Raw genomic sequence first — 25,461 nt, forward strand, 5'->3', positions numbered from 1 at the left:
TTTCCCATGTGACCATGTACGCCAGCCAGCTGATCGTCACGAATGCATGTGCACCAGTAACTGGAAGAGTAGCTGGCATGCCAGAAACCAGCAGTTCATTTTCTAGCACATGTATGCCTCCTGGGCAGCTCCTCTTCCAAGTTGTGGCCCAGACGAGCACGCGAAGCGTTTGTGTGTGTACCAGTGGTGAGTTGCAGGCCTTGTGCCCTGGTATGGGTGTACCGGTGCCTGCCCGGAACACCGGATACTGTTCCGGTACAGTGCTTCAGAGGGCCCACCCACCTGCCCATCATCCTTACCTTCCTTTAAACTTTCCGCACACGGTGCATACAGCGCCTGCATGATGCTCCACCGAGAAGCTGGAGCATTGCAGAGGCATTGCTAGAGGGTAAGATACATGTGTGCACTGCACATGTTCATGTGGAGGATGCTGGGCCCCGTTGCAATGGAATCCGGAACCCTCCACTGGTGTGTACGCAATTCCTTTTCGACACTCTGTGCCAAAAAGGTTCGCCATCACTGGTCTATAGCATCCAGAGTTTGCAGTTAGCCTGGTGGAGATTTCTGGCAAATGTGATCCCAATATATCAGTTTGGGTAGATAATGTAGTCCATCTAGTTGGACTATCTACATATTGATGCCGTGTTTCCCTGAAAATATGACAGGGTCTTATTTTCTTTTGCCCCATGAAATATGGCCTTGGGCTTATTATCAGGGAGGGCTTATTGTTTTGGGGTTGTTGGGCGGCTGCTCCCTTGCAAGCGTACTCACAAAGAGCCAGGCACAGCCTCAGGGGCGAAGAAGCCATGAGGTAACCATGCTCACGAGCAGGAGCTGGGGGCCGGGCAAAGCGCCACATGGCTTGGCACTTTAGTGATACTTCCTAGGTTAGTGAATGCACTCTGCCCAGCTGGAGAGGGGATTTGCCGGGAGGCTGCTTGTGAGCTTGGTCACCTCATGGCTGCTTTGCCCCTGAGGCTGTGCCCGGCTCTTCAGAAGCCCACTCTCAAGGGAGCAGCCACCTGGCAACTCCCCCCTCCGGCCAGGCACAGTGCCACTCCCCAACCTAGCAGTATCCCAAAGACAGCAAGCAACATGAGCACCTTTCCACCCTCCCAGCTCCCGCGGCTTGGTGCCTTCAGGATACCGCTAGGTAGGTGAGCAGTGCTCTGCCTGGTGAGAGGGGGGGGTTGTCTAGGGGGTTTATTTTTGGGAGTGGGTTTATATTTTTGCCCATGTGAAAAATGTGGCAAGGCGTTAGTTTCGGGACAGGTTGTATTTTCGGGGAAACACAGTAAATTCCTTCCCCCCTCACTTCTATATAGACAGTGATATACATATACATATACATATACATATACATATACATATACATATACATATACATATACATATACATATACATATACATATACATATACATATACATATACATATACATATACATATACATATACATATACATATACATATACATATACATATACATATACATATACATATACATATACATATACCATACCATACCATACTAATATATATATATATATATATATATATATATATATATATATATATATATATATATATATATATATATATATATATATATATATATACATACATACATACATACATACATACATACATACATATATACATACATATATTTAAAGTCACAATCCCTGGTATGCCCAAATATGGGAGGAAGGTCACACTTCCATTCTCTGTCCTTCGGTTCATCACAAGAGACCATCCAAACAGAAACCCAATATTTTTTACTGTTGCCTTTTTGTTACATTTGTTATGTTTGTGCTGATAAATAAATAAAGGGAGACTAGTATAGATCTATTTCAAGCTATTTAGCTCTCATCAGCTAGCCATACCCTTACTGGGAATCGAACCTGTGCTCTATTGCCTCTCAGGCAGATGTGTTAACCATTGAGCTACAGAGCTCGACTCCTTATCATCCAGGCCAGGGTGAAAGGTATATATTTAAAGTCACAACCCCTGGTATGCCCAAATATGGGAGGAAGGTCACACTTCCACTCTCTGTCTTCAGCTCGTCACAAGAGACCATCCAGACAGAAACCCAATATTTTTTACTGTTGCCTTTTTGTTACATTTGTTATATTTTATATATTTCTTTATCAGCATAAATATAACAAATATATATATATATTGTTTTTTTTAAGTATAAGTAGTTGTATACCCCTTATTTTAGATGGAAAGAGAGACATTATGGTATGACGTTTCTTTATCTCTTCCTCTCTCTACTGTAACCTCATAGCTAATACCTAAGTAGACTTGATTGAAAGAGGAGGTTGGCCCCAATTTCCAATTTTGCAGCCTGATAGAAATCGAGTACCTCCTCCATCATAGAATCATAGGGCTGCAAATGACCTTGAGATCTTCTTATCCGATCCCCTGCGCAGGGCAAGAGTCCTTATTCCATCTCAGACAAATGGTTGTCCAATCGTTTCTTCAAAACCTCCACCGATGGAGCACCCACTTCAAAAGGCAAACTGTTCCATTGACTAAGTTTCCTTTTTTATTTTATTTTATAATCACTGAGTTCAAATCCAAAGCAGGTACTCATGCTTTAAAGCAAGTCTACTTAATTGGAAAAAGATGGAGATTTAAGGCATTTGCACCTTCAGATACTATGTTTTGGAACTGATTAGATATTATGGCCCTGATTCAGATGGTTTACAAAGATATTTAGGTATAATCATCGAGAAGCTTCTTCCAATGACCAAAAACAAACATCACAAATCACCCCAACCTCACAATAAAATTCACACATTACAGATTCATTCCGGATGTTTGATACCCAAGTGTGAATGCCAATTCTTCTGTTTCAGGAGTGTCACCATCCTTGTGCAAGATCACCTAACATGCTGCTGAGAGCCAGATAAACAAATCTGTTGTGATGGGCTAAACTAGATGACCCCACAGGCAACACAGCTAGCATTAAAGATGTTCAGATGGTTATAGAAGGAAAGCTGACTGATTCTTAAGAGATGAGGAACAGCAAACTATAAACATGAGGACAGAATGGAGAGATTTGATCTAAAAGTAAGGAGAAATTTTCTGACAGTGAGAACAATCATCCGTTTGCCTCCAGAAGCTGTGGGAGCTTCATCACTGGAAGCTTTCAAGAAGAGATTGGACTGCCATTTGTCAGAAATGGTGTAGAGTCTCCTGCTTGAGTGGGGGTTGGACTAGATGACCTACAAGGTCCCTTCCTATTCTGTTAATCTGAAGCTGTAATCTGAACAATGATGGTGGACTAGAATTCTGCAAAAGCTACAGGGGCTACATTTTTATGAATCTCAGTTGTCTCCTTGAACATCAAAGGCAAGAGGAAGACAGAAGAGAGTTGATTCCATGCTCTGTTTCTTGACTTTTCTGTACCAGCTAGCTGATGTGTGTTTGTTGAAAGCAGGATGCTGAATCCAGCTATGCTCTCAGCCTGATTTTCCAGGAATCATGCTGTTCTACAGAGGGAATAGTTGCAAGTACTTCATGCCCTGCAGGGGAGGTGCGATGATTTTTCCCATAATATTATCGTTATGAATGCTTTCATACCCCACTGTTTCCAAAATTAGCAGTCTTAGTAATTTTAATTTGACAGACACCAGACAGTTCAAAAATAAAGATCACCCACAGTTGTCTATTGTCTTAAAAGGCTGGATGGTTTCTGAGCTTAAAAACTCTTGCTTTGCCCAAATTGCTTCTTTTATAACCAGAGATGCCAACTTTGATCCAAACCCTTTGAAACAGCTCTTGAACATGCAGACATTAGCGAGTGATGATGATCACAGCCATGTTGTGAAGACCTTCCCTGGCTGATTTCTTCCATTAAAAAGCTGTTAAAGAAAGAGTGATAAGATGGAACAAAGTTTGCTTTACAAAGATCTAAAGCAGTGTTTCTCAACCTTGGCAACTTGAAGATGTCCGGACTTCAACTCCCAGAATTCCCCAGCCAGCGAATGCTGGCTGGGGAATTCTGGGAGTTGAAGTCCGGACATCTTCAAGTTGCCAAGGTTGAGAAACACTGATCTAAAGGATCTCTCCTCCCCCCCCCCCACACACACACAATCCAACTGCAGGATAATTTTTAAGTTAGTTCTCAGGTCACTGGAACCAATATTCCACAGGGGCTGCTCCGTAATATTGCAAGAAACAAAAGAGTTGTGAATAAGGAGTTGCAGTTTGGACTGTGAACCCATTAGAAGTGAGTGTAAAGAGCAGAGGAATCCCAAAGTGGGGACGAGGCAAAATCTACAAGATGGCAAAGGTAAAGATTCCCTTCACATATGCGTGCTAGTTGTTCCCAACTCTAGGTGGTGGTGGTGCTCATCTCCGTTTCAAAGTCAAAGAATCAGCGCTGTCCGAAGACGTCTCCATGGTCTTGTGGCCAGCATGACTAAATGCCAAAGGTTCATGGAAGGCTGTGACCTTCCCACCAAAGGTGGTTCCTATTTTTCTACTTGCATTTTTACGTGCTTTTGAACAGCTAGGTTGGCAGAATAGCAATAGCAATAGCAGTTAGACGTATATACCGCTTCATAGGGCTTTCAGCCCTCTCTAAGCGGTTTACAGAGTCAGCATATCGCCCCCAACAATCCGGGTCCTCATTTCACCCACCTTGGAAGGATGGAAGGCTGAGTCAACCTTGAGCCGGTGAGATTAGAACCGCTGAACTGCAGATAACAGTCAGTTGAAGTGGCCTGCAGTACTGCACCCTAACCACTGTGCCACCTCGGCTCTGGGAGAAGTAACAGGAGCTGGGACAAGTAACAGGAGCTCACTTCGTTAGGCAGCACTAGGGATTCGAACCGCTGAACTGCCAACCTTCTGCTCAACAATGTCAGTGTCTTACCCACTGAGCCATCACGTCCCTACAAGATGGTAGAAATGGTTTGGGGATCAAAGTTTCACTTGAAAAACCATTTCTGCCATCTTGCAAATTTTGTACATTCCTTGCCCCCCCCCCCCCCCCATGGATGCCCCTGGGATAGAGACATCTTTCCCAACCCAGCAACCTTCAGATTTTACTGCTTGCAGGGCCCATCTTTCTAGCCAGAGTGGCCTTAGGTTAGAAAAGGCTTCTTAAGTTGCAGGAAGAGTACCTGCTACAGTTTGGCTTTAGGGTTGTAGGAATTACTCAAAGCTCTATTTTATTCCTCGATGTAGATGCCAAGTGTATTATTTTGAGAAAGCTAGCGTATTATTCCATGTTTATACTATAGGTATGCACCGGGAAATGAACTTCCGGTTTCTGGTGCACGCATACATACCAGCTACATGGACTTCTGGTTTCTGGAATGCATGCGTGCATGAGGATCAGCTGGCCGGCACACATGTACACACTGTAGAATGGAAGACCAGCTCTTCTGGTTTACGGCACTGCTGCACATGCGAAGGCCAGCTGTTTGTTGTTTGTGCCAGAAACCCAGAAGAGGAACAGGGGATGTCAGGCATGCCAGGCGCCAAGACTCGATGTGGTTTGCCATCACAGCACTAGGTTCTGCCTCATCTCAAAATCCTACATTGCAAAGAGGATAAATTCCTCTCTTTTATCATCGCCACATAGTCACCTGGTTTCCTTCATGGCAAGGAGCTCTGATAATAGCCAGGTGCCTGCACTAACTCAGGCTGGCTGGGGAATTCTGGGAGTTGAAGTCCAGACCTCTTTAAGTGGCTATGATTGAAAAACACTGCACTAAGTCATAAAGTGGTTTGGTTTAGTTTGGATTGGGATGGTATATTTTGATGTCTTAATTTTAATGCTCATTTTTTTAAAAATTCATTTAATATTCTAAGTGTTTTATATTATTCTTTTATGACTTTTATTGTAAACCAGCCCGAGTCACTTGACAATGAGATGGATGGCATATAAGTAAAATCTATGTAGCCAACTACTCTTGATTGCAAACCAAGATTAAGTCTTGGCCCAAGGTAAGAATTCTGCCCATTGTGGCTCATTCAACAAACCTTAATTAAGCAAACCATGGATTAGGTTTAGGAGAAAACCACATCCCTGCAATCATCTGAAATGTTTAGGTAGCTTCTTGCCCCAAGACAATCAGGAGCCAAAGTTTCTGAGAAGTCTTCTGCTGGGTGTGTCAGGCTCTTGTGCCTTTTTTTCCTTTCCATTGTTAGATACGGCATTTAACCATCGTCCCAAACTTGCATGGGGGTCACTCTTCTGAACCTCCCAAGCTCATGCCACAAGTTGGTGTCTCTGATGGACATCATGCCTGAGTCAACCCTTGGTTTCTCCCCATCCTTTTCTGCATTTCATGCAGGGGAAGGGATTGTGGGATTCTCTCGCCCTTCTCCTCTTGCTGCCTTTAAAACATGGATGCCAGACTCATAATCTGAGGCTTTACAGAGGGCAGATCGTTCTGGGTGGTGTCATCTCAGCTCTGGAAAGCTGTTCCAGCAACTCTTCTGACCTGAATTCCTCAACCCTTCCCTTGCCCTTTTTGAACCTGGACTTCTGGTGCCTTGCAAAATTGTGCCATGACTCTTGTCTGATGAAGTCAAGTGTTCACTAGGTTCTGCCTAAATCTTCAAATTAAAAAAAAAAGTGTGATCCTTTTCAACTGTTGCCAAGGAGTTATTTAAACAGAGAGTACAAATTAAATGAATTAAAAAGACACACACACCGGCTCTAATTAAAGACCACAGAGAATCAGCCGGAGTTGGCTCTGCCCCTGTTATCTTGCTCATCCTGGGATGCTTCAGACAATTTCAAATGTCACAGTCTTCATTAAATGTTCATTAAGGGCGCCACCAAATTGAGGCAAAATGGGATAATCATACTTCACACTCATGTTGGTTTTTCCACTCGGAGATCAGCAGAAAGTAATTACCCATCTTCTTTTCAAGAAACATAAGCAGAAGCAGGGGGGGGGGGCAGTGAAACTAATTTGTCCTCAGGATAAAATACTGGGAAGATACCCAACCAAGCATTCCAGTCTCTTCTATGCCTAGGTTTGAGTCTAAAGCTACCCAGGGCTCTGTTATGTGTAAATCTTAATTATTAATATGTGTTATTGTTAAACACAATTAACCTTCAAATTCTTCTCTGAATTTGTGGATGGCAAGGTAGGATGAAGGATTTTTCTCAATTTTCCCAAGGAAAAGATAATTTCTCCAGATATTTCTCAAAGTAGTGAACAAGGACACCCCTAGTAAAAATGCTTCGTGAGAGAAATTCCCTGCAGGTTGTTTTCCCATGTGATTTAAGAGAAGTAGGGAAACTCTGGAATGGTGCAGAATGCTGCAGAGATTATACAATAAAGGCAGCACACACACACACACACACACACACACACACACACACAGAGAGAGAGAGAGAGAGAGAGAGAGAAAGAAAGAAACCTGGCCTTTTCCAAACTCAGTAGAAACTTATCACACTGAATTTGTGAGAATTTCAATGCCTTTTGCTTCTTTTTTAAAAAAAACTTGAAGCAAATCTTCCTTTGTTAAACTGGGTGAGAACTAACAGAGAAAACTAATTTCTCACTTAGGCACTAGTCTTTATTGATTTCAGTTTATTGTAGCAATTTGAGATGTTTTATTTTAAATATAAGATTTATGTCCTATATTTCCACCAAACTCTCAAAGTAAAATACATATCATGCCTCTTACCTAAGTCAACTTTTTCAAACGATCTTAAGATCTGTTGTATTAAAATGTCCTTTATAATCAACCACTCTGACTCAAAAGTTACTTCTGTAGCTACCATAGAAACAGGGACTTAATTCACACATCATATTAATCCATTTTATGGTTTGGTTTGCTTTTTGCTTAATATTTTGTGTGATCCTAGCCAGTTGTGATTCATTCATTTAAATGGTATAATCATTTAATTATGATTAAACAAACTATGACTTGATCTATATGAATGCCTTGTTACTATATTCTATGTTAGTTATAGAGAAAGAGACTTTCCCCCAACACAGTAAAATTGCTAAATCAGCCATCTATCAGCAGAAGTAGTCTGCAGTACTGTACTCTAACCACTGAGCCACCGAGGGTCTCATATGATCAGTTTTTATGACCTTCTATGAGCAAAGTCAATGGGGAAGTCGTATTCACTTAACAACCAAGTTACTAACTTAACAAATTCAGTAATTCACTTAACACCTGTGACAAGAAAACTCATAAAATGTGGCAAAACTCACCTAACAACAGCTTAGCAACGGAATTTTTGGGCTCAGTTGTGGTCCTAAATTGAGGACTAGCTGTAATGTGTAAGAAGGGAGCTGCTATGTAGCTAAACTAGCTAAGAGACATCTAATCACAGAACAAGATGCCCCTTCAGCATTCTACAATAGAAGGGATTGGAGAGGATTAGGTGATTTATACTTTTTTTCATCATCATCATTTTCGTGCAGACATCACAGATCACCAAGTATTCATTTAGAGAACATTTTGGGAGCTTGAATTTCTTTCCAAATTATGCTGGATGTTCCCTGGTGACTGTGATTGGCTCCATAATCATTCTGATATATGATACCTTTAAACTCTTCCCCCAGGGGACATTTCCAGCACATCACCACAGAGTTTTATGACAATTTATGATAAGAATACAAAGTCTTATGGGATGAGTTGTACGTCAATGGCAAGTCTGATCGAGAATGGCAACATTTGTTTCAAGCAGCCGGGATCAAAGTTGGCTTGACAGCAGGTGATGTGAGTCAACTGTGCAAATGATAAAATACATTGGCACAGTTGGCTGGAAATGCAGATATCTAGCCTATGCCTGGTTTCATACAACTTGCTGGTCCGTGGTTTGGGTGGACTACAATTATATGTTTTGTCCTCTGGTAGAATGGAGTGAGGGACGTGGTGGCTCAGTGGCTAAGACACTGAGCTTGTTTAAACAAAAAGGTCGGCAGTTCAGTTCAGCTGTTCGAATCCCTAGCGCCACATAATGGAGTGAGCTCCCGTTACTTGTCCTAGCTTCTGCCAACCTAGCAGTTCGAAAGCATGTAAAAATGCAAATAGTAAAATAGGGACCCACTTTTGGTGGGAAGGTAACTGTGTTCCGTGCACCTTCAGCATTTAGTCATGCCAACCACATGACCACAGAGATGTCTTTGGACAGCGCTGGCTCTTCAGCTTTGAAACAGAGGTGAGCACCGCCCCCTAGAGTCGGGAACAACTAGCACATAGGTGCAAAGGGAACCTTTACCTTAGAATAGAGTGGGTAGAACAAACAAGATTCTGAGTTCAATGATCCTGTCACTTCCAATGTACATTGAAATGGTCGGACCTTCCTACTTCACTGTGTAGTTATGTTTATCTCACAGAGGAGGGGCATGTATACTGACATAGTTTTTTTCTCCAAGCTGAACATCCCAAGAACCTTCAGCGTGTCCTCTTCTGACATAGCATGAGTTTGTCAATAATTAATTTTGCCAAAATCGGGCCACACCTTAGGAACTGTCAGTGCACCAAGGTGGACCAGAGAAAGCAATCAATGCCATACACAAAGGCCAGGACTGCCTTTATTGTAACAGCTGCAGGAATAGTAGAATCTTACAAATTAGAATGTACTTCTTCTTGCCTTTATTTTAGCTTCAGCTTGGGAGAGGTTTTTCTTTTTTTTCTAAAAATAGCTTTATTAAAGAAATAAAATAAGGTTAAGACAGCAAATAAAAAGGGAAAAGAAATAGAAAGAAAAGAAGATGCAGAAAATAGAAAAAAGTAGAATGCGTTAAAAACAAGAAAAAATAAATGACTTCCAATCTTTTTATAGCAATTACAAACAAATTTAGTATTTCTGCCCCTTTGAAATTGCTTGTGTGTGTGTGTGTGTGTGTGTGTATTAGTGGTGGGTTTCAATTTATTTTACTACTGGTTCGTTCATGCGTGCCTACGATACTTCTGTAAATGCCCAGAAGCGTCTGGGCAGGTAGGCGGAGCCTCCCGCTGTCACCGCTACCGGTTCGTCCTATCCGGGGCAAACTGTCAGAAATCCACCTCTGGTGTTTATTCATGTGATAAATAAAAAAGTCATTAACTCAGTTCTATTCATTTTCAACAAAAAGTCCAAAAAGGATTTCCATTTATAGTTATCATCTTATCTCATAACTGCTTATGTGAATGTATCATTTAAAAGAAATCTGAAAGAAGAAATTTTAAAAATGGATGAAAAATAACTAAAGAATCTGCAGGACAACTAAAACAACTACTTTGTGTTTATTTCTGTTACGTACTATTATAGCATTGTTAATTTGACATTAAGATGCCATCATAGATCTTGATCTCCAGCCACATCTTTTTCCTTCCATTCTAATCTTTTTAAAAAGTTAAAAAGATTTTGATTTACTATTTTCACCAGATTGTTCTATAAGTAGTCTTGGTCTCAAATAGAATTCTTTCTTTTGTAAATCCAATAGTAATCCATCATATTGTTTGTATTTCCTCTGTTTATATTTTCTATTTTATTTTTCAAGAGTTCCACCTTGGTTTTCATTTGCTTCGTCTCCCCCCTTAGTTGTCCTGCAGATTCTTCAAAGCAATTTTTTGTCCATTGTTTTATTCCTTTTTTCAGATCTCTTTTAAATGGTGCATTCACCTAATGGGTTATCTATGCTGTTTTTGTAGCTGTAACTTTCTTTCTCAGTTCTTCAAAGATCCTTTGGAATGCCTCAAGGGTAATATTTTCTGTAAGTACTATTACTTTTCTAATGCACTACTATTTCAATCCAAAAAGTGGAAACAAAAGTAAAAGAGTGACTTTCTTGCCTTTTGCTAAATCTTTAACATTTCAGTCCCATTTGACATACCATAGATAAAACTTCCTCTATAGTTGAAAGTCTATATCTTCTAAAAAGAATAAATGTTCATTAAAACAACAACAACAACAACCAGAAAGCAAATTACTCCTAGTTTGGATATTTACTCTATACCAGTGGTTCTCAACCTATGGATCGGGACCCCTTTGGTGGTCGAATGACCCTTTCACAGGGGTCACCTAAGACCATCAGAAAACACATATTTTTGATGGTCTTAGGGACCGAGACACCAATTTTATGGTTGGGGGTCACCACAACATGAGGAACTGTATTAAACTGCATTGGGAAGGTTGAGAACCACTGCTCTATACAAAGGTGAATGACATGTTCAAACTATCATTCAATTTCTTTGCTAAATATTGATTGAAAAATATTGACAGTGATACTGGCACGTAAATTAAAGATGATTTCATCTTCAGTTATTCATCTGCCCAATCTAGTTCTTTAAAAGAGTTAGAGCAGTGATGGCTAACCTTTTCCGGACCGAGTGCCCAAAATGTGCACCCCCAAACCCCCCAAAAGCAACGTGTGTGCTCCACCCCATCCATGAACCCCCCCACAGACATGTGATCCTGTGTATTCACCCCATCCCTGTACATGCACCCCACATTTGCCCCACTTTCTCACACATGCATGCACCCCCCCACATGCCCCATCCCCTGTGCAAGCAGAGACCCAAAGACCAGCTGGCTGGCGGGAGGCATGCGTGTATATGTGGTGGAACTGAACTGGGGGGACCGGCGTGCATGCTCTCAGAGAGGACGCTACATGCCACTTCTGGCTCGCCATCATGGTTCAAGGTTTGCCATCATGGGGTTAGAGCATCTCATAATGTGAACTGTCATATTCAGAAAAAAACATAATCAGTAGCACTAGTTTGTTAAATATGAAAAAGACTTTTGACGTGAGGATATTTTATTTTATTTTATTTGATTTATTTATTTATTTGTCAACAAGTACAAGAAAACAAGTATGAAAACACATGAAGAATGGCACAAATAAATGGATGTAAATAAGCAAAACATAGCCATTAAACACATAGAAAGAGACTTTTTAGTCTTTTCCTAATAGTATTTCTGCACGCCAGCAAATGGGCTGCTCTGTTTTCAGACAAATCAAGAATTAGCAGAATTCCCAACCCTCAATTTTGTTTAGAGAGGATTCTGAATAGATTACTACAGTTGGCATGTGTCAGAATCTTTAAAAATTTAAATTCTCAGATGAAAATCAACACAAAGAAATATTAAAAATCGTATTGCAAATTCATATTACTTCAAACTTATTTCATGAGTTGTATTCACACATTAATCGCTTTGGTTCGAGAAGTTGGATAAGATATTACAAAATGTTTTTTGAGGAAAAACTCCTAGATAAACTATTTTATGGTTATCATATGATTTTCTCATAGGGCTTTAATTGTCCTGATTGAAGGTTTACAGTATTATTATATGCCAGTACTATTACTATTTCTTTGACTATTATGATTATTACCAAGTTTTTCATATAGAATTAAGATTTAAAAGCTATTTGGGCAGAGTTGGAAAGTTATTTTGAAACTTTGGAATCATAGCAAGTGCTTTAGCTGTAGCTATTTCCTGCCTTAAAAGCTGCAGGGCACATTGGAAATGTGAGGAAAAATATAATTTTGACCTTTATTTCTGACATTAAGTTACATATTGGAATAGTCATCATTTAAAAAGAGCTGTTAAACATTTGGGTGTGGAAGAGTAGTCATGAACAATAAGGAATATCCCTTAGATCAGTTTACTTCCTTGAAGACTTCAAACCACTAGAGCAATTGCAGGAAAAATTTAGGTAAACTAAAATGTCAAAATATTCCTCTAAAACACCTCTTGATTTTGCAGTTAGCACCAACAAAACCCTTGTATTATTATTACTACTGGAGCATAACTTAGAAACTCCTAAACGTACAGTATTATATATGAACAGTCAAGGTTATAATAAAGCATAAGTTACATATTTGCAAGACCTTTAGAATACTGAGTTCACATATCCTATATTAGTTAAAGAATTTTTGAAAATATTAAATATATTTCTCCTTATATTAAGATGAAATTGATTTCCTGAAATATACTTATTCACGTTTATTGGATTCTCCAGAAAATGTTTTTAAAGGATTAATTATCAGCTTTATTAGGTTTGGACATGTAAAACTTCCAAACATACATGGACATTTTTATATACCGCATTTTTCAGAGTTTAAGACGCACCCTTTCCCTCCAAAAGAGTGTGGAAATGTTAGTGCATCTAATACACTGAATACAACTATTTTTGGGCTCCCGAAGCCCCACCCTACATCCCATTTTTGTGAAAAACAGGCCATTTTTCACAAAAATTGGGACATTTTTGCTTTACCCCATCCCCCAGAAGCACTCTGCAGGCTTCAGCAGGGCTGGGGGGAGGGAAAAATGCCCCCATTTTGGTGAAAAATGGGGGCATTTTTCCCTTCCCCGAGCCCTGCTGAAGCCTGCAGAGTGCTTCTGGGGTGTGGGATATGGCAAAAACTTTATTTCCTGACTTACCTCTTTGAAATCTTGGTGCGTCTTATACACCGGTGAGTCTTATAGTCCGAAAAATATGGTCTTATACACCAGTGAGTCTTATAGTCCAAAAAATGGACCTATGTAAATAATATGGATTTGTTCTATTAATATTCCATTGTGGCTTATCATCAATAGAATTGTTGATGTGGCATTACACAACATTACATTTAAAGGCATGGAAATATCAGGATTTCTTAGGATATGAATAATGATGGACTTATTGAGCATAAAGGGCAGTCAAAAAATGGTTAGTCCAGTGTTCAGTAGATAGATGGAGATGCCCCAGACTTACAGTTCTGGATCACAGAATTCATGATTTCTGACCTGTTTATTTATGCCTAGGTTTTTAGTGATGTAATGACAGGACTGAAAGGATGAAAAGATTTTATTTCACGTGATCAATCTTTAAGTATTTTTTTATATATATATAAAGTTTTTTTTTCAATATATAAACATGTCATCTTTCCTTAAACATTATATCGTCTGGGTACAAATATCCCTGTGCAGCATCTTTCAGCATTTACAACATCATTCACATTAATATTAATTCTCTCATCTTAAAATTGTAGTATATTAAACAATTGTACATTGTTAACCTATTCATTTTCCTCTTGACATATCTTCTAATCAACATACAATAATAATATTAAGTAATAATGCCCCAATATTATTAAGTAATAACAGGAGGTTGTGAGTTCGATCCTGGGTAGAGGCAGATGTACAGTCTCCTGCTTGGGCAGGGGGTTGGACTAGATGACCTGCAAGGTCCCTTCCAACTCTGTTAGTCTGTTAATACTTTACATCTTTAAGTATTTTTTGTGCACAATCTGCACAAAAGTATTTTGTACTAAAAAATGTTATATTATTATTTTTTTGAATGCTTGTCTGGGCCCTTCCCTTCATTTTCCTTCTATTGTACATTGAAAGAGAAACCAAAGAATTAAATTCAAATAATTGTTTTCTAAAAGCCTTGGCTGAAGGGCAATAGCCCCTTTCAATGGTTGCGTCCTAGCATTTAAGGTCTACTGCCTACATAACAGGAGACAGTAAACCATTATCAAAATTAGTAGCCAAGAACAGTCTGATCCTTCATGAATCTAGCCAGTCTCCTTTTAAATCCTTTCAAATTGCCTGAAATTCGCACACCTGCTGGCAACAAAATCCACCATTTAATTCTGCCATCTGTGTACAAATAACAACAAACATTTCTTTCTATCTGTCCTGAATCTTCTTGCATTTAATTGCAATGAATAACCTTGAATTCCAACATTGATTGATTATGTGTCATCAATGTGGTGTAAACTCTTAGTGACCACTTAGATTTTTCCCCTTTCTAATTTATCTCTAACTTATATTCCTTCAGGTGTGTCAAACATGCCACTATAATTAAGTCCATTCACCGTGTCGCTGATTATCCTCTTCTCTTTCCATCCATCTTAGAAACTTCTTTAGAGTTAGATCTTCACATGTGTCAAAGTATTGTGGAATTTCAACATGTAAGAAGGAAAGAAAGCTTGTCTCTATTCATGCTATGACATGCATGTCTAATTGTAGACACTTTTGTCATCTTAATCTCCTTCATTCCAAACTAGAGAAATCCAATTGTTACAGTTTTTCATCTTAAAGGAGCTCTACAGTATAAACATTTTGATTTCTTTTTTAATTCTCTTTGCATCTTTTCTAGTGCTATCATAGCTTTCTTTAAAGGTGTGGTAATCTCAAATAGTGATCACCCCAATGACAGGTGGTTGCACCCCAATGTTGTTGTTTTTTGTGTGAAAGTTTGCTGCACTGTTTAGGACAATGGTGATGTTAAATGGGCACATTAGGAAGTATCTTGCTAATTAGCTAATTAGGAAGAAGAGGGAAAGTGGTTGGGAAGTTTGAAACTTCATGTGTAGAGGCAATTTCTGAAGACAAACAATGGAGAAAGCCTGTTGCTTGCCCATCAGCTCTAATTGAGTCACAGAACAACAAAATTGTAAGGAATCACAAAGACCATCAATTACTACTATTACTAAATATATTGTATAACAATGTAAATCACAGCTGCCACCCTAGGTTCTTGGAAAGAACCAGATGTGTATGAAGGATAATGCCAGTCGAAGAACTGGCTACTTTGATTTTACATTGTTGTGTAAATGATGATGATGATGATAATGATGATGATAATGATGATGATGATAATAATAATAATAATAATAATAATAATAATAATAATAATTCCAGTGGTAATTGGCACACTGGGTGCTATTCCAAAAGCACTGGAATTACATTTAAAACAGTTAAAAATTGACAAAATCACCATCAGTCAAATGCAAAAAGCCGCACTGCTTGGATCTGCACGCATATTACGAAAATACGTTACGACGTCCTAGGTCCCTGGGTGGGGCCCGACTAGTAACCAATGCCAAATCCGGCGAAACAACTGGCCGCTGTGATACAATTGTATAATAATAATAATAATAATAATAATAATAATAATAATAATAATAATATTGATCTTGAGATGGTCAAGATCTTGTGGGATTTCCGTATACAAACCGACAAAATACTGGCACATAATACACCAGACATCACACTGGTTGAGAAAAATAAGGTCACAATCATAGACATTGCAATACCAGGTGATAGCAGGGTCGCCGAGAAGGAACATGAAAAAATCGCAAGATACCAGGACTTAAAAATTGAAATTCAACGACTATGGCACAAACCAGCAGTGGTAATTCCAGTGGTAATTGGCACACTGGGTGCTATTCCAAAAGCACTGGAATTACATTTAAAACAGTTAAAAATTGACAAAATCACCATCAGTCAAATGCAAAAAGCCGCACTGCTTGGATCTGCACGCATATTACGAAAATACGTTACGACGTCCTAGGTCCCTGGGTGGGGCCCGACTAGTAACCAATGCCAAATCCGGCGAAACAACTGGCCGCTGTGATACAATTGTATAATAATAATAATAATAATAATAATAATAATAATAATAATAATAATAATAATAATAATAATAATATTGATCTTGAGATGGTCAAGATCTTGTGGGATTTCCGTATACAAACCGACAAAATACTGGCACATAATACACCAGACATCACACTGGTTGAGAAAAATAAGGTCACAATCATAGACATTGCAATACCAGGTGATAGCAGGGTCGCCGAGAAGGAACATGAAAAAATCGCAAGATACCAGGACTTAAAAATTGAAATTCAACGACTATGGCACAAACCAGCAGTGGTAATTCCAGTGGTAATTGGCACACTGGGTGCTATTCCAAAAGCACTGGAATTACATTTAAAACAGTTAAAAATTGACAAAATCACCATCAGTCAAATGCAAAAAGCCGCACTGCTTGGATCTGCACGCATATTACGAAAATACGTTACGACGTCCTAGGCCCCTGGGTGGGGCCCGACTAGTAACCAATGCCAAATCCGGTGAAACAACTGGCCGCTGTGATAGAATTGTATAATAATATCCAAAATGCTGCCTAGATACATGGAAATTTTGAATTTATTAGACCTGAATATTCTGATTTTGCAAAAAAATCTACCTTACTCGGAACTACATATATACTCAGATGTTACCTGAACAGCACTTAGGTCCTTGGTTAGGACTTGAACCATTAAATTTTCACCAGTTCCAGACTGTGAATTGAACTGAAGATTCAATCTTAAATAATAATAATACCAGGTGATTCAACGATTATGGCACAAACCAGCAGTGGTAATTCCAGTGGTAATTGACACACTGGGTGCTATTCCAAAAGCACTGGAATTACATTTAAAACAGTTAAAAATTGACAAAATCACCATCAGTCAAATGCAAAAAGCCGCACTGTTTGCATCCGCATGCATATTACAAAAATATGTTATGACGTCCTAGGCCCCTGGGTGGGGCCCGACTAGTAATCAATGCCAAATTCGGCAAAACAACTGGCCACTGTGATACAATTCTGTTGTTGCGATAACAACAATAACAACAATAACAACAATAACAACAATAACAACAATAACAACAATAACAACAATAACAACAATAACAACAATAACAACAATAACAACAATAACAACAATAACAACAATAACAACAATAACAACAATAACAACAATAACAACAATAACAACAATAACAACAATAACAACAATAACAACAATAACAACAATAACAACAATAACAACAATAACAACAATAACAACAATAACAACAATAACAACAATAACAACAATAACAACAATAACAACAATAACAACAACAACAACAACAATAACAACAATAACAACAATGATAATAATAATAAGCTATGCATAAAAATATTATTATTATTAGCTACGCATAAACAAAGCTATGCATAGCCAATACTTGAAAAGTATTGAAGGCAAAGTTGACCAAAAGCTAACTTGGAACTGGTTAAGATCAGGAGTACTGAAAAAAGAAACAGAAGGCTTTATTTTGGCAGCTCAAGAACAAGCCTTAGCCACAAACTGCATGAAGGGAAAAATTCAACATGTTACCACCAACAGCAAATGTCGCCTCGGTAACGAGAAAGAGGAGACAGTGGACCACTTGATCAGTGGGTGCAGCAAAATTTCACAAACTGACTTCCTACAATGCCATGACCGCGTTGCTAAGATCATTCACTGGAAATTGTGCCAAAAGTTTGGATTTGAGTACAGCAAAAACCACTGGGAACATCAGGTTCAGAAGGTTTTAGAGAATGAGAAAGTCAAGATCTTGTGGGACTTCAGAATTCAGACTGACAGGCACTTGACCCACAACACACCTGACATAACAACAGTTGAAAAGAAAAAAGTATGGTTCATTGACATTGCAATACCTGGAGATGCATGAATTGAAGATAAACAGCAAGAAAAAAATCACAAAGTACCGGGACTTGCAAATTGAAGTTGAGCGACTGTGGAAAAAGAAATTGAGTGTTGTCCCGATGTCTGGATGTGCAGTATTTCAACTAGCTAATGTTGAAAATGATGCTGGCCCAAAGGGGACTTAATCCTTATACTGCAGGACTGAACTTTAGCTTGTCCAGCAGCCCTGCATTTTCTCACCCGTAATATCACCACAATAATCCTGCCCCTCAACCTGCAAGAAAGGAAAGAGAAAAGAGGTCAGAGGTGCAACCTATTGACTTGTTTGTTCAGAAAAGAATTTTTTCCCTCCCCCACAAATTCTTTCCACATATCTTCCCATTTTTTTACTGTCACTCTAGAAAGTAGCTGTCCAGCTGCAAGTTTTATGATGTAGCTATTTAGAAAGAAATATTGCAGGAATGTGATCCATTGCTAGATCTGGAGTTGCCGTAAACATCACTTAGAAGCTGTGGGTGTTGTTTTCTTCTCTGGAGACGGTAACAATGTGTGCAAAGGTAAGAGACAGGTAGGTAAATTGATACCTTGGGCAATTGCACCATTTTTTTGGTGTGATAGTAGAGATCTGAAAGATGCAGGCTTTGGAGACACTTTAATCTCTGTTTCAAAGCTAATGAAAAAGGAGCCATAATCTTTAGAGCATGCTCCATCAACTTTGCAATGGGAACTCTAGTGTGCAAATCTGAGTGCTTCATAACACGTGTTGTTGTTGTAAGTCATGTCCTACCCATTGCAACCCCATGGACAACATTCCTCCAGGCCTTCCTGTCCTCTACCATCCCCTGGATTCCATTTAAACTCACGCCTACTGCTTTGGTGACTCCATCCAGCAACTTCATTCTCTTTTGTCCCCTTATTCTCTTGCCTTCAATCTTTCCCAGTATTAGGCTCTTCTCCAGTGAGTCCTTCCTTCTCATTAGGTGGCCACAGGATTTGAGTTTCATCTTCAGGATCTGGCCTTCTAAGGAGCAGTCAGGGTTGATCCCCTGTAGGACTGACCAGTTTGATTGTCTTGCAATCCAAGGGACTCCCAGGAGTCTTCTCCAGCATCATAGTTCAAAAGCCTCAATTGTTTGGTACACAGTCTTTCTTATGGCCCAACTTTGACAGCCATACATAACACATATATTCATGCAATAGCAGTTGCCATTTTAGTAGGGTTATATCCTCCTACTCATAGGCTTGTTTAGACAGGAGAATCTTTCTATTATTCTATTTGAACTTTTTATAGAAAACAGAACTTGCCCTAGTCAATGGCTTTCCTAGCATCCTTTTTAAAAATGCTTCTTTAAATTGTGAAAATAAAAATGGAATGAACTCTTGAGCTCTTTCAAGGAACTTTAAATATCATTAATAATAGATTATAGAAAATATAATAGTAATAATAATAGATAAGATAATAGAGAAGATAATAGTAATAATAATAGATAAGAAACTAGAGAAGATAATAGTAATAATAATGATGATAAAGTAATCTTGTATTTTTGTATTTTTTACACGGCCAAATACACCATGGACTCATGGTTTACAACTGATAATTAAAACCTTCACTGTATAATTACAATTAACACATCCACAGTAAATAAACCAACTTAAAATAAAGGAATCTAAACATATGGTAATTACAACAACTGGTCAAACATTCGCCACCAATCCAGCAACAGCCATAGGAATAAAAATAAAATTGATGGGAAAAAAAATTAATTAGCAAGTACAGTTTGGGAGAAGTCTATGTTTGTCTTCTTCTGGAAAGACTTTAGAGAAACAGAAGGAAAGACAACAGACAAATATTGTCATCATCAGCAGGAATAAATATATATATTTCTTTTTAATGTATTCTATGTACAAGCAGCAAATAAGTTTTCCTTAAAGATCTTGGCTTCAAAGAATTTACAAAATAAACTCTAGATCAGGGTAGTCCAACCTTGCCACTTTAAGACCTGTAGACTTCAATTCTGAGAATTCCCCAGATTGCATGAACTCCCAGAATTCTAGGAGTTGAAGTCCACAAGCCTTAAAGTTGCTAAGATTGGAAATCCCTGCTCTAGGTGGAAAAATGAATTTTGAGGAAGGATTTAAGAGAAAAGAGATGGGATTTTAATTGCAATTCTGCAGCTGCCATCTTGCAGATTTTGACACATTTCCACCACCACTCCTGATGCCGTGGTGAGGGAATGTGCAAGACAGCAACCAATGTTACAGTCAAAGTCCTTTCTCCTTTATGTGTGGAATTTGCCATCTTGCAAATTTAACTCTCCTCTGTCAATCTCTCTGTTCCTGTGGTGTGCAGGTTACTCTAGAGCAGTGGTTCCCAAACTTGGCAACTTTAAGACTTGTGGACTTCAACTCCCAGAATTCTCCAACTCTGCTCTGCTGGCTGGAGAATTCTGGGAGTTGAAGTCCACAAGTCTTAAAGTTGCCAAGTTTGGGAACCACTGCTCTAGAGAACAGAGAAGGAAATGAAAGAGGCACCTTTTAAAGACAAGGGTGAAGCAGGGGTGAAATTCAGCAAGTTCTGACAGGTTCTGGAGAACCGGTAGAGGAAATTTTGAGTAGTTCAGAGAACTGGTAAATACCACCTCTGGCTGGCCCCAGAGAGGCTGGCCCCAGAGAGGGGAGGGATTGGAGATTTTAAAGTACTCTTCCCCTGGAGTGGGAGGAAATGGAGCTTTTGCAGTATCCTTCCCCTGGAGTGGGGAGGAAGTGGAGCTTTTGCAGTATCCTTCCCCTGGAGTGGGGAGGGAATGGAGATTTTGCAGTATCCTTCCCCTGACATGCCCACAGAACTGATAGTTTAAAAAAATTGAATTTCACTACTGGTGTGAAGTAATCTGTAGTGAGCTAAAATTAGATACCAAATTGATTTTTTTTATGATGCTGTAATCTTTTTTATTGGGCTGGAGTCAGGGCGACTGAATGGAGCTGGGCATTTACTGGCTGGATGCCCTTCCTGATGCTTATGCAGAGCTCACAGTAGATATTTTCTCTTTGTGCCCTGATAGAGAAACATCTGTCACTGCCCAAGATTGAACTCTCATCCTTCCGAGGGGGAGGTGAGATCTTCACCTCTAGGCCACCATGCCACTCATCAAAATTGGAAAAATAAAGGTAGATAATTTATTGTCGCATTGTCCTTCATTGAGGTGGGCTGCTTGAGAATGATTGTATCACACACTGAAAGTTGTTTGCCATAGGAAGTGCCATAACAAAAGTATTCCCATCTTCTGCCTTTTTTTCTATCTTGTATACCTAATGTATGTTTCACTCAAATGTACTTGTTTTTGTCTGTGTATCAACATGGACCTTCCCCTCAACTCACAAACAGAACAGTTTTATGCCTTCACAACCTGCTTCATGAAGTTTCCATCAGCTTCTGCTGAACATTTGTGGTGGGGAAATAGGAGGGGAAAGGTCTCACATTGGTTCTCATTCCCCCTGCATTGTTACAGCCTCAGATCCTTGGCATTTATAGCTTACATTTCATCACACAAGATTCCTTGCAGATACAATCTCAATAAGTCTTATAATAAATGCTGTAAATTTGACCACTATAACATGGCTACTGGATATCAGATGAAGACCTCAAGAGATAAAGCCAACAGTATTTGCTTCCCAGAGTTATTGTCTATTCACTCTCCTTCACCATAAAATTCAAAGAGAAGCAAAGCACCTACAAGGTGGGAAGTAGTTCCCTTTGTTCAACTTCCATTAAAAGCAAGATAATATTTCCTTGGAGTTGAGCTCAGCTGCAATTCATTTTGTAGATATAACCATGAATTTTCTTTAGCCACAAAACACAAGCGGCTTGCAGCAAAGAAATATTGGAATAAGATTCACATCTTAATGCAGAAGATTCTCAACGTGAATATAAAGATAAAACCAGAAAATTTTCTTTTAGATAAAAGAAATGGATAAAGACTTGGGGGGAAAATTGGAACTTTGATGTTATATATATGTTGATGGCAGCAAGATTATGCACAAAATGGAAGTACACTTTGATTCCCATAATGGACGAATGGCTGCAAAAGTTAGCTAAATTGATTGCTTTGATTAAGAAAAATAAACACAATTACTTTTGTTTCTACTTGGAAATCACTTCTGGACTTTGTGCTTGAGGTGGACACAAAAATGAAACTTTGATTTTGAATTTTACCACTTAGATAGGTTTGTTGTTATAGCAAGCGATAGTTTATATTATTATGTAAAAGTAAAAAGTTGAGGTTTGATGCTATAATCTTATTCCACGGCACCAAAGGGAGTTGTAAGTCAATACCTTTTCTTTGTTTTTTGCCCTTTTCCCCCACACTTTCCCCTTCACGCTTCCTTACTTTCCCACTATTTTCTTTTGAATTTTTTTTACAAAATTATACTATAAATGAATATAAAAATCCTTGAAAAAAATACAGAAGTGGCTTGATAAAGCTAAAGGTTTTTTTTTACATTCTACTTTAACCTACAGCCTTGGAATTCCCTTCTAGTTAGCCATCCAAGAACAGACCAGGTCCAATTCTGCTTGGCTATGAAGCCCAGATAAGGTGCCCTCAAAGCATTAGGAGGTTTAAAGATGTGAGAGGTGTTGACCCCAATTATTACTCCAATGTTTAAAGTGAAGCCAGCAGAAACTGAAGGTGAGGAACAAATGTTTGCCAAAGGTCATTATACCAACTTAAGCCTGAGGGCCAAGGAAACTGAGGAGAAAGGGACATCAACATGGCTAAGGACCGACACAAAATAGGTTAATGAGAAATTGAATTGGGAGAGACTATACACTATATTGCCAAAAGTATTCGCTCACCCATCCAAATAATCAGAATCAGGTGTGCCAATCACTTCCATGGCCACAGGTGTATAAAATCAAGTACCTAGGCATGCAGACTGTTTTTACAAACATTTGTGAAAGAATGGGTCGCTCTCAGGAGCTCACAGAATCAAAGTGGGGAACTGTGATAGGATGCCACCTGTGCAACAAATCCAGTCGTGAAATTTTCTCGCTCCTAAATATTCCACAGTCAACTGTCAGCTGTATTATAAGAATGTGGAAGTGTTTGGGAATGACAGCAACTCAGCCATGAAGTGGTAGGCCACGTAAACTCATCCAACATCAGTGTGTGACCTCACAAAAGCGCTTCTGGAAGAATGGTCAAAAATTCCCATAAACACACTCCTGAACCTTGTGGACAGCCTTCCCAGAAGAGTTGAAGCTGTTATAGCTGCAAAGGGTGGACCAACGTCATATTGAACCCTATGGATTAGGAATGGGATGTCCCTTACAATAAGTTCATATGCGAGTAAAGGCAGGTAAGCGAATACTTTTGACAATATAGTGTATATTGATGGTGTTCAACCAATGTGATTAATTTAGCAGAACACTTGCCTCAAGTTTGATTGATATCATGTTTATGTGGTCAGTGGTGGGATTCAGCCAGTTCGGGCCAGTTTGGGTGAACCGGTTGTTGAATTGCTGGCTGGCCCCACCCCTTCCTGCCCCGCCCCTTCCAGGACTCCCCACATGCCCCATTTTGGTTCCCAGGTAAGTACAGGGAGGCCTACCACACCCAAAATGGGGCACAGTGGGGTGCGGCATGCCCTCTCGTGGCCCATTTTCGCTCCCCAGGGGATGCAGGAGGCTGAGTGCTGCCCGTCAAAGCCATTGGTCACGCCCATCATGGCTACACCCAGACAGCCAGTCATTAGGGCAGAGAACTGGTTGTTAAATTATTTGAATCCCACCACTGGATTAGGGAACAATTCTGTTCCAAGTCTGGTGTTTATGTGACAGTTTAAACCAGAGGTAGGCATTTTGTAAGTCTCCTCAAAAGGCTAAATGTTCAGTTACTAGTCATCATGGCCAGTGGTAAAGGATACTGGAAGTTGTTATTGAATATGATTTAGTGGGCTGCACAGGTTATCCCTAAACTAGATGGACCAATAATCTGATAGTGAAAAGCAACGTGATCTATTTTTGCTCCCTTCTCCAGATACACAAAAATCAAATATGTGGTTCCCTCAAGCATCTGCTTTCACTCTTTTCTAAAAGGTTTCAAGCCACTTTTAAAACTTCTCAGAGTCAGCAAGATTGTTTTTCATGCTACTGAAGGACATTCCTGGTTATTATTTTCTCTTCTTACATGCAGAAAATTACCTATGCAGAAAATTTCCTGGAAAATAGCCAAAGACCTGCCTATCTGTGATGTATAGTTATTAAAAATGACTGGCAACCCGACTTCGGGATGCAACAGAAAATTATGCATTTTATTTCAAGGTAGTCTTTCCAAATTAGAAGATCTCCAAAAAATGTTAAACTTCAGCTTCCTTCCTTCTCCAGGAGCATGGTCAGAGAGATGGGAAAAATTTGACGTAGAAAAAGAGTGGGTTTCCTGCATCATCCTAGCTTAATATCATGAAAGAGCCTGTTCAGAAAATGAAGGTGCTAATCATATTTCATATACCAATAGCATTTAGACTTATGTACTATTCCATAGTACTTTACAGCACTCTCTGTGAGTGATTTTAGGTAAAGGTTCCCCTCACACATATGTGCTAGTCGTTCCTGACTCTAGGGGGTGGTGCTTATCTCGGTTTCAAAGCCGAAGAGTCAGCGCTGCCCAAAGACGTCTCCGTGATCATGTGGGCAGCATGACTCAATAGCAATAGCAATAGCAATAGCAGTAGACTTATATACCGCTTCATAGGCCTTTCAGGCCTCTCTAAGCGGTTTACAGAGAGTCAGCATATTGCCCCCAACAATCTGGGTCCTCATTTTACCCACCTCGGAAGGATGGAAGGCTGAGTCAACCCTGAGCCGGTGAGATTTGAACCGCTGACTTGCTGATCTAGCAGTAGCCTGCAGTGCTGCATTTAACCACTGCGCCACCTTGGCTCTTCACTCAACACCGATGGCACATGGAAAGCTGTTACCTTCCCACCCAAGGTGGTTCCTATTTTTCTACTTCCATTTTTACATGCTTTCAAACTGCTAGGTTGGCAGAAGCTGGGACAAGTAACAGGAGCTCACTCCATTACGCGGCGCTAGGGATTCGAACAGCCGAACTTCTGACCTTTCTGATTGACAAGCTCAGCGTCTTAGCCACTGAGTCACTGCCTCCCACTTCTGAGTGGTTTAGTGTCAGCATATTGGCCCCAACACTGTGGGTCAGTGTTATTTACTTTGCCTATTAT

The sequence above is a fragment of the Thamnophis sirtalis genome, unplaced genomic scaffold (genome assembly GCF_051295495.1).
Source record: "Thamnophis sirtalis isolate CommonGarterSnake01/CBP01778 unplaced genomic scaffold, rThaSir2_p1.2 scaffold_7, whole genome shotgun sequence".
Lineage (NCBI taxonomy): Eukaryota > Metazoa > Chordata > Lepidosauria > Squamata > Natricidae > Thamnophis > Thamnophis sirtalis.